An 11,189-nucleotide genomic window follows, 5' to 3' on the forward strand; every position below is an offset into this window, starting at 1 on the left:
GGCCCCAAAAGCGCCTCATCCATCACCGGAGCGTGGCACCCGGCGTCCAGACTCTCCTTAAACACCTCCAGGAGCTGCCACCTCCCCGCGCAGCTCCTTCCAAACAGCTTCTCTGAAGAAATTCTTCTTAATGTCCAACCTGAACCTCCGCTGGCACAGCTTGACTGTGTCCTCCCGTCGGTTACCTGGCAGCAGAGGCCGCCCCTCACCTGGCCACAGGTGATTTTTACGGGGCGCTCCTCCCTTCATTAGTGCCCCTGCCGAGCGCCCCTCAGAGCGTCGGTGTGTGCGGGGAGTTGTGGAGCTTGTGGGCATACTGCCCGTGTCCACTACCAGGATTTTCGTCCGAAACCTCCCCCGGCTGCTCTCTGCGGCCATTCCCAGGATGAAAGGTGGCGGGAGCGCTGGGCGGCGCGGCGCCGGCCCGTGAGGGCCTGTGTCCCTTTCACCCCCCACCCCACACTCCGGTCCCTCCTGGCCTCAGCGCCTGGCACGGCCTGCCAGGGCACTGCAAGGGAGAGTCCTCTGCCTGGGTCTGGAATTGCGCCTGTCTGAAGAGAAAAATGCGTTAACGCCCTTGTTTAAGCGAGTAGAAAGGCTGAGCAGAGGAAACCGATGGGTAAGCTTTGCTATACCCCCTCCCGCCCCTCCTTGTTCGCCGACTTGGACGAGCTGTGGGTTTGCCGAGTTACTGAGCACATCGTGTTCTCGTATCTGGAGGAAAACCGCTGTCAGGAGCAATGCGAATGTCTGGAGTACAGCGTGATTTATGGTGTCTGCGCCCTTCACTGCTGCTCCAGAATGGCAATTGCAGTTTTTGCACAGCTGTGAAGTTTTGGCGGCTGTTTAGGCGATTGAAGGTATCTCTGGTATGCCTGTAATTGGTTTTTAAACAGTCGGCCTTCACAGGCAATAACAGGGACAGGTGCGTTATGGGCGGGTAGTTGTGATCATCCCGCTGTCTCCCTTTTCTTCCCTGCTGGCTGAATCCCAGTTCGCAGGTTAAGCGAGGATTGTGCAGGGGCAGTAGCACACACCGTGGAGAACTGTGGTCATAGGGGGCTGGGGATGGGTGTGAGAGGGCCCAGTGCACCCAGAAACCTGGCTGCCATTCTCAGATGCTTTGGCAATTAAACAGTGCACTCTCTCCGGAGCTGAGAGCAGAATTTACAAGGGCTGCCTAAGTTGCGGTCCGCTGCAACAGCTGTGTCGTGCTCTCATTCTGGTGAATGGTTTAGAACCCAAAGGCAGATGCAACCTATTGCTCCTCCTGTATGGGACAGTATATTGTGTCCAGGTCCTGAGCCACAGACATTGAATAAAGCCAGAAGGGGAAAAAAACGAGGTCTTCAGGAAAAGCCAGTCCCTTTAATCCACTTTATTATGTGAATAGGACTCTTTTGTCAGGTCTACACTAAATGTAGTCAAGTTTTGTTAAAATACAGGAACTTGGCATGTTCATCCTCTCCCTTGATGAAGGGAGAAAGGCAAATACCTTGTGCATCTTAATCCATATGTTTTTGTAACGCATGTTTATTTTTATCATTTTTGGAAATCTGCCCTAAGCTTTGAAGCTGATAAACCATGTAGTGGTCAAGACTATCCCCCAAACATATATCCTAGAGCAGGAGCACAGAGTGATAAAACAAACCATAAACTCCCAGCACCTGTGCAGAGCACTGTTCCCCCCCCACAGCACAGCTGCTGCTCTCAGCACTGGCTTTCTCTGCTTCCAGCAGCACAATTAATTCGGTTTTCCTTCCCACACTTCAGCAGAAAACCCAGTAATGCAGCCACAATTAATGTGATTTCAGTATCAATTTCACTTGTTAGTTATTATATACAGGTAGATGCTCTGTGTAATTGCTCTAAGTAATGCTGCCTGAAGTTTCTAGTAGTGCTATTCTAAATATGGAACATTTTTGTTTATTGTGGAACATTTTTGGATTCGATTGGGTCACTATGGCAGAGTTTAAAAGACACTCATATTCAAAGTTAAAATGGTTGCCATTTATTAGGAAATAATGAATAATAGTAGTAAATAATAATATATAATATAGAATTATTAATAAATAATAAACACACACAGAGTGTGTTTTTAAAACATTTTTTTTAAGATGCACTCAGCCTTTTAATTTATTGTCATAACCTATATTTTAAGTGTGATTTGATGCACAGGTGTATAAAGAACCAAAACTTACCTGTACCAGTTTTTGGAAGTTGAGGTAGTAGAAGATACTGAAAGTATCTGGTTTGTGGTATTCAATGGAGAAAGGAGCAAAACTAATCTAACCTGTTGTTAGATTTTATTTGTTTGTAGTGGTGGCCTTGTATGCTTTTTCTAATTTATTTGTTTAATTTTACATTTCCAGTATACAAAATTTATAGAGTTGTCTGTCTGCAGAAAGTTGCTTTTATCTTTCCCAAAATAGTGACTTGATTCAGTAAGGATTCTAGTGGATTCAGTTGATGCTTAATTCCTTTAGGAGGAATTAATCAATAGAATATAATTGTAAGTAATACAAGGTGTATCTTTGCAAATTTTTGAAAAAACATATTGCAATGAATAGAGCAAATAGTTCATAAATCATAGCAAATAGTATTGGCCAAAGATTTGTTTGCATTTAGAATTCACTGTGCGATTGTGTAAGTAATTACAGGTAAACTAGTTGGAGAGAATGCAGCTGTAGTTCTGAGACATCTATTTTTAATGTTGTAAATAAAAATGGAATAACTTTAAATATGTTACCAACTTAGATGGAAATCCTTCCAGGCCAAGAGGTGAGTTCTTTCTATACAAGTGTTACTAGTTAGGTTTATGTACTCTGCCTAGTCTGTAAGTTTCTAAACTGTCCCATCAATTGTGAAATCCCATGTAAATAATACAGTGTAAGAGTGATTAAGGGGAAAAACCATTGTTGGCACTCCAAGGAAGCAGAATGACTGTCCTTAAGGAAGGGCGTGGGTCACCACAGTACCACTGCAGTTCATCCAGTCAGAAGTACAACACAGGGCAGATATCTGACTTGGAATGCTAACTGTGTTTTATATTTGACTTGGTTTTCAGCAGATTTTTTACTTTCCTGTATCCTATTTGATCGCAGCCTTGCTCCTTAATAGAATATCCAGCTCCATATCCCTGTCTGGAGCCTGGGAGCTGATCTATCACTCCCCACACTCTGCTTTCACACTGGGATGCTGGCTGGCCAGCATTGCAGCATGAGGCAAAGGATCTGGTACATTTCAAAAAATCTGTTCTGTTTGTAAACTCTACCGCTGGTCTCGAATGGCTTTTTGTCTTCCATTTTGTGCCCTTCTCACCTGGCTTGTGGCTGCAAAGAGAAGAGGGTTCTGAAATACATGCCTTGAATTCTTCTTTAAGGAGATCAGGGATAAGAAAGGCTGCTCACATCATCTCCTAAACAAATGCCTTCTTTTAGGAGGTGATGTGACCAACTCAAACAAATGATTACTAATTTGCCTAAGTAAATAACACAAAGACAATGTGCTCATATGTTGACTTCAGTTCAGGAGATATATTTATTTGAAGGGAAATTACAGTTTTCTTTGTGGTAACCAAAAATTCACATCTCCTTTGCTGAAAGAAAAATAAATGTGACAGAGATGAGAACGGAGTATGCAGCAGGAAGGCGTGGTGGTGTGGGACTCCCCTGCAGAGGGGCACATCCACAGTGTTCAAGTTGGCCAAGCAGCTCTGCGGGGAGGGGAGGCTTGGCTTATGGAGAGATGGTGCTCATAGTAGTGAGTCAAAGCCGCCGTCGGCACTAGAGGGTGCTAGAAGAACGACTGCAACACGAACAACTCCGTGTTTGAAGCGCAGAACCCCCGGAAAGGGGAGCTCGCCAAAGGCGTGGTGCCCCTCAGAGCCCTCTGTTCTGAGCCAGCCTGGCCATAAACAGCGCACTGCTGTTCTCCTGGTGGAACCGCTGCTGTCAAAGGGAGGGCCGGCACCTTGGAGGGACTCTGTGTGACTGTTTCCTTAGCAGTGCTCAACAGGTGGTGGCAAAACACGTGTAAACACTTCAATCACTTTTCCAAAGAAGTTTTGTTTTGAAACATCTCTAAATAGAGGGACTGAGCGTATGGTGAGAATGAGTAGAGGCAAACTTGATAAATGGAAATTATAGTAGTTAGAATAGGAAAAACTGTAGCACGTGACAGCAGAAGCCCACCTTGAGGCGGTGTGAATGTACTTGGCCTTTTCTTCATTCATTGGGTTGTGCCTTTCCCTTTGGAAAGGGCATTTTGTGGAGATGTGGTACCAAATGACCTCCATGCTGGCACAACTGTGCTTTTGTATCCAGGTTGTGAATACTCTTAGAGTCTTGCTATGGGAACTCTGTATGCTTCTGTGTATGTGCTGTCCCAGATGGTGGCTTGTACCAGCTGTGCATCAAATGCATTTTCTGCATCTGTGTGCCTTACACCAACGAAGTCACTGAGGAGTTTAGACTGGAGAAACAAGTGCCTGCTAGATCAAGTGCCAAGGGTCTTCCAAATTACCCCAACAGACAGAGTGGGGGACAGTGTTGATCCACATGCCTTTTACAGCACATTTTCCTCATTGAAAAGCAGAGATGGTGTCTTGTACACATCTGTCATGGCAATGCCAGTCAAGTCCCATCACTGTTAACTGCTTATTAATACCAGCCAGGTGTACAGGTGTGATGCTGATTTTGTATTCTGGTGTATCTCTATTCTGGTAAAGAAAAGAAGCTCTGGAATAAGTAGTAAGTACAAGTAATAAGTAATGCTTAAGATAACAAGTATTTCCTAATTAGCTGTGGTACATACAGACTTTAAGTTACTTTATCAATAAGGCATTGGCTACTGCTGGATACCTTTTCCTTTCCACAAAAATGCAAATGGAGCAACTCATAACAGCTGAAACAGATGCTGATTATTCAAAAGATAACCTGAGAAGCAAAACAGAGCCTGCACCTCTAACTTTCTTCTGAATTGAAACTGTTCAGTGCAAAGACTCTGCCATAAAAAGACAGACACACTCTAAGTTTACCTTATTGTATGTGGAGGTCTTTGTTCATGGGTTTGTTCTTTAAGCAGTGGCTGTTAGTAAGCAAGAATAGAGTTTTAGGGGAGCAGAGCTAAAATGGGTCCCAATCTTATTTTCATCAAACAGCTGCTGAATCTTTAGTGTCCACTGTCCCATGTCTTTAAAGATTTTTTTTTCTTACCAGTAGCGGGGGAGACAAAGCTTTGTTCAGCTAGGGAAGGTAAGTGCTGCAATAGTTATAAAAATATTCTGGCTGAAAAGGAGAGACAGTCTTTTAAAAGCTTCATGCCTGTAGCCTAACAAATGTTCACAGCCTCTCCTGTGATACAAACCAGCTGTAACCATGCATTACTGTGTGTAAACAGTGTTCTCTTGCTGTAAGTGTTTCCAACAACAAAGCAGGACGTACAAGCTTTACTGTTCTCAACTTGTGTTAATTCCCTAGTACTGATAATCACCCTATTTTAAAAAATCCTGTCCCATTCTTGAAGCCAGCAAGAGCAGGGGCCAGCACTGGATTGCATGCCAGCTGGGACTGCATGCCCAGTGACAAGCTGAAAACTGGCCTAGGAGACTGGGGGCTTGGTGCAGCTTTTAGTGTCTTTGGGAAAAGTCTCATTGCAAAATCTTTGAACTCATGGAAACAATGTACTTTTGATGCATTAGTTCATAACCACGGCCCTACTTTTCAAGAAGCAATTCATGGAGCAGGCATAGACTCTTCTTTTTTTTTCTTGTGTTTCATGAGTTAACTCTAAAACTTTCCTTGCTGGAGGTGGTTATCTTTAATGGTAGTTATCTTCTTCTCTCTGAGAACTCTGAGAGGAGCCTCGAGGGTTCACAGATCAGAGTTAGTGATACTTCAGAACTGGTGGGTGTCCTGAGTAATGTAATATAATAGGTCAAGTAAATATCCACTTTCCCTTTTCTGATACTGCAGCTAGCAGGGTTACTTGTTTTTTTCTTCTCATATGTCTATTTCTTACAATAAACGTACCCTCTACTTTTCCCCTGCATTTTGCACTGATGCCTTGGCATTTGTGGTACTTGTCTGACACAAAGGGGCTGATTCTAAAGGGTGGGTGCCCTTTACTATTCACGTCTCCTCTGAGATAAACCATGCCAACAGAACTCTAGTTTATAAGTGTGTTCAAACTGACGTAAAATTCATTTCCCAAATTATTTCCAAGCACCAAGTCCAGATGCCTATTGTTAGGGTTTGGATTTTTCTCTTGCAGCAGCTGCAGAGTAGATTTTTTTTTGGACAGTTGTATTGAGTTTCATAGCAGGGAAAACTGTTTTGTTGCCAAATGGTTTTTACCATGATTTCTACTGAAAGAAGGATTTTGGAGGGGAGAGTGAGTCCAAATGTGTTGTTTATTTCAGAGTTGTGTGGTATCTTTTAATGCACAATGTTTTTAGTAGTCTGGGTAAATGCTGCTGCTTTAGCTAAGAGGAAAAACCAACACAAACCGTGATGTGTTCTGAACTGGGACTTTAACTGTTAGAAACAACAGTCAGTCATCATGGAATAGCTTTGTATTGTAAGGCCTATTGAACTGACAAGCTATAAATTGACAGGAGACTATCTCTTAGCTTGCATGCAAGTAACAGGTTGTGTGAACTGTGATTTAGGCATTATACCCTCCAAATTCTGTCTTCCCTTACCCACACATGGCTGCTTACTTGTAGTGCTGCATACCTGCTCTTAACACTCTTAATCCACAGGCACCAATTCTACCTAAGGATCTTCTAAAATGGTATGAACATCTGTTAGATCCTTTATATGCCTTTTCCCAAAGTTTACTGGAACTTGGTAGCTGGTGGAGCAAGAATTGCCTTTGGGTTAGGGCTCATGTTGCCTTTAACAATTGTTGATATAATTCATATTGCTAATATTCTGTAGCTTCAATTGGAGTGTTTTTTTTTTTTTTCTGAAGGTTTCATGTTCTCCTGGCACAGTGTGCTCCTGATCCACACAGTGCACTTGGAGGGTCCTGAGAGAGTGAGAGCTCATAGTATTGGCCTGCAGCTGATTTTGTGGCTTAGAAGGAAGGCATTGCTCCAGTGGAGGGTATTGCTCCAGTGAACTAATAAAGGTGGCACCAAGTTTTAGAAGGCAGCAGTAGCAATGTCTGCTGTCTTCAAATGATGGCAGGTCTTATTGAAGGATCCCAGAATAAGCAGTTCCATGAATTTCTGGACTTGTTTCATGCTATCCCTGAAAGGCATTCTTGTAGCAAGAACCTGAGCTTGCTATGAACCATGCTTTTGGTTCATCTGGAGAGAACACTGTCAAACCCTCCTACTTTTAGAAGTCACAGAAGTGGAGTTTACCAGGTGTTAGATACAGTAATTAATTAAAGGGAGGTGAGAGAAAATGCTCTGTGCTATGGAAGCATTTGTTTGGATTACTTTAGTATTGTTCATGAACGCTAAATCAGTCTCCGGTTCCAAATTATGCTTAAGTAAAGTTTTGCTCTCTGTCTGTTGGACAAGTCTTTTTATGAATAAGCACCTTGGATTGTATTGTTTTAGGGCACCTATGTTTATGCCAATTTCAATTCTTTGTATATTGTGGTAAAAGTAATCTTAATCTGATTACCCTAGGTGTCCATACTTGTTATTTCTCTGAGAGAGAATCTTCCTGAGATACCTGTTCTTCTAAATACCCAAAGTTATTTTGGTTGCAATAATTTGTTTATTTGTCTTGATTCCATTTCTTTTTTCTTTTCATTTAAATGCCTTCTCCTATCTTGACTATGTATTTAATTTGTGGTTTGCTGTGGATAAGTTAATACATCCTCAAGCTATTAGGGTTTCTATTGCAGATTTTAGTTTGGTCATATTACTTCTACCCTCTTTGAAGGTAATCCATACAAATTCTTATGGTATGTTCTGTGTAGTTTCACTTCTAGATTCACAATTGCCTTTCATTGTCTTCAGTGCTATTCTGCTTGTAAACAGCAGTAAAACTGTTAAATGTGTTTCAGGGGTTTTTTGTGAAGATGAGTATGTTTACTGTGCTACTTTTCATGCTTAACATAGTATTCTTTTCCATTTTCAAATTGCTTTCTTCCAAATTTCAAATCTTACACTAGTTTCTTGATCAGTATAAGAGGTAAATAAACTGCCACACCCTAGAAATTTCCTCTGTCTCTGAAGAAAAATGTCCCCAGCACAGTCCACAGGCTGGTGTATGGTGTGTCTGCTGTTTTGCTGCCATTATAGGCAGGTGTCTAGGGAGTTAATGCCTTTTAATTTCAGCAAGATCCTGCCATGTGCTCGCTTCTGTCAGTCAAATTGACATACCACATAGGTATTTCCCATCTCAGGGATGAATAAATAAGATTGTATTTGACATTTGTGGATAAATATTTGGCCTCCACTTTTCCCTGAAACTTGCAGGCGTCATAATTTAGGAGAACTCATAGTTACTGGCTGTGAAAGGCTGGACAGAGCTCCTGCCAGAGCCATGAAAATCTCTTTTGTCAGCCAGCAGACAAGCTGCTGAGCAATTTGAGACCCTCCCTTCCCGCAGAGACTGGGTATTGTGTTACTGCCGTGCTTCCAGGCACTCCTGCATGCAGGAGAGAAAGCCATCGGAAATGTTTCGTCTCTTACATGATGGTATAGGAGGAACTGCAGAATTTGGCTGGCAAGGCAGAGTTCAATAAGCCCTGAGTCTCTCTATAAAACAGATTGTTTGTTAGCCAGCTGATTGCTTCTGTGGAGTCTGTGGTGCTCAGTAGTTATCAGGCCTGAGGAGCAAGACCAAAGGTTATAGTTTGCAGGTTAAATAATCCTGTCTTAAAGGATGTGCAGCTTTTGAAATACTCAAAATAATCTAGACTGTCAAAGTAAAATAGCAAAGGTATCAGCTATTTTGGCTAAATTTTCTTCCTCTGTTGAGCAATAAGGTCTGTAGAAAAAAAAAAAAAAAATTCTGAGAGCCCCCACAAGAGAGTGGCTGCCAAATACAACACAGGTTTCCTGTGCAAATCTGGAGAGCCAGGCTTCAGTCAGCCTTGTGGCAATTGCTGGAATTTGCTTACCTCTGCATTTTGTTTGACTGGGTATCCTTCAGGCCCATATGGGTAATCAGTTTTAACTTTGTGAATTATGAATTTTCAATTTAGGTGGAAAAAATGCAGATAGTGTTAGAGAAAACCATATTAAATGGTTTGAGCGAAATGTGGTTTACTTTTACTTGTGCCATTTATTACTAAGAGCCCACAAGCACAAGAACTCTCATACTGTTGTATTTATAAACTATTTCCATGAGCAGTGCTGCATGTTCTTTCTGTTTTGTGTTACTTGAAGACTTGAATATTAACTGGTGCAAGGTGATTTCTGGGTATCACTCTTTCATGATGTTGTAACAAGAAGTGTTTTGTTCCTCACCAGCAGACCTTCCCAGCTGGCTCTGCTGGGCAGCTACCTGGCACCGGCTGCTTTGTTGTGTCATTTTCCTTGTTGTTCTTTCCTTGTTGTTCTCTTCCTCAGCACGACATGTGCTGATGTTGTAAGAAAGATTTCTCACCTGCTTATCCCCCATGTTGTGGGTGTCAGTCTCTCATATGTTTGTGCAGGAGCTGTGGTTGAGGTACCAGTGTGTGGGAGAAACTGACATGTTAGACAAAATAGAATGGAATAAATAAGAAAGTTCATCAACAAAAATATTTGTCTCTGCAGCATATTATCTGCACTTCAGTTGTAAGCTAGGCTATTTGCTGCCTGGAAAGTCCAAGGGAAATAAATGTTTTATGCTTACTTTGTCATGCTTTAGATTAAACAGCCTTTCAGTGCAGACCCTCCTTTGACCCAGGATGCCCTGATGTCAAAAACAGTCACATGAAACTAACTTGAAATAATCTGGAAACAAAATTACTGAATCTATAATTTCCTTTTTTATTTGTGGATGCATATGGAATGATAATTTTGCTTCATAATTTCAAGCTGAAAGATAGCTTTTCACATCTATCAAGATTTTCCTTCAAATGCATTTAATCTTTTGTGCTTGATTCCTAAGAGGCACATGAATATTAGAAACAGGAGAATGAAAAAGGACCTCTTCAAGGACAGAGGAAGTTTTTTTAATTGCTTAATTTTTTGTCTTTGTGTGACTTTGAAAGCTAGAGGACAGCTGAGTTTTCCAGCAGCAAAAGAAGCAGGGGGCATATATAAAAATATAGGAGGCAGAGCAGGAGAGTCAAGGCAAAGAAGCAAGGTAGTGTGAAAATAGAAATATCAAGTTTTCCTTTTAACAATATTGAAAAGGCAGTTGGTGAACAGAGCATATATTAAGTGAGGGAACAAATCTCAGTGTGATGTTACAACTTTCTGACTTGTTAAGCACACCAGGAATTTGTAGAAAAGAAGGAAAGACAATGTTCAAAGCTGAATGTTGTGATCTATAATTAGTTTGAAAAGTCCCCACATTGAAACTTTCAGACTTAGCAAAGAGGAGTCTTTCCCTTTGTGCCTCATATGAAAAGATCTGAGAAGACTTAGATCAGGAGACACAAGAGATATTTATGGAACGTCAACAGCACACCGAGAAGCAGTTTGTACTTGTGCTTGTGGTGGAGGACCAGCAGAAGTAGAAAGGACTTAGAAGGGCGTGAAACTGAATTACTTTCATTTGACCTTTTTTTGTGGATGGTCACTAGCCCAGAGCTCTGGAAATGTGAGGAGCCTGCTGAAGAGATGCTGTACTGCTGTACACTGTGTGTGCTGTGTGGGTGAAATCAGAGATCCTGCTTTTCACCACCATCTTCCACTCCATTAGCCATAAAATTATATATAGTCTCAAAGAAGAGAATTTTAAACAGGGAAAACTGCCAGCCTGATCTTTCACAAAATAACAAAATGAACCTATTTGTGGCAGCAAAAAGAGGGGCCTTTTTTTATCAGGGGCTTGGTATCCCTCCCAAAAGTTTTTCACTAGCAGGCTTAGTACAGCACCAAGTAGGAACATCTGACTTTTCAGCTTGCACAGAATAATCACAGAATTGCATGCAATCGCACTGCAATTCCATCAAAATGGACAAATTACTTAAGTACTTCTGGTCTGTTTAGCTTGAACAGGAGGACAGAAGGACATTTATAGAGGTTCATTTCTGTATTCCTTGTGAATGATGCAACATGCATA

Source organism: Geospiza fortis, unplaced genomic scaffold (genome assembly GCF_000277835.1).
Source record: "Geospiza fortis unplaced genomic scaffold, GeoFor_1.0 scaffold112, whole genome shotgun sequence".
Taxonomy (NCBI): Eukaryota; Metazoa; Chordata; class Aves; order Passeriformes; family Thraupidae; genus Geospiza; species Geospiza fortis.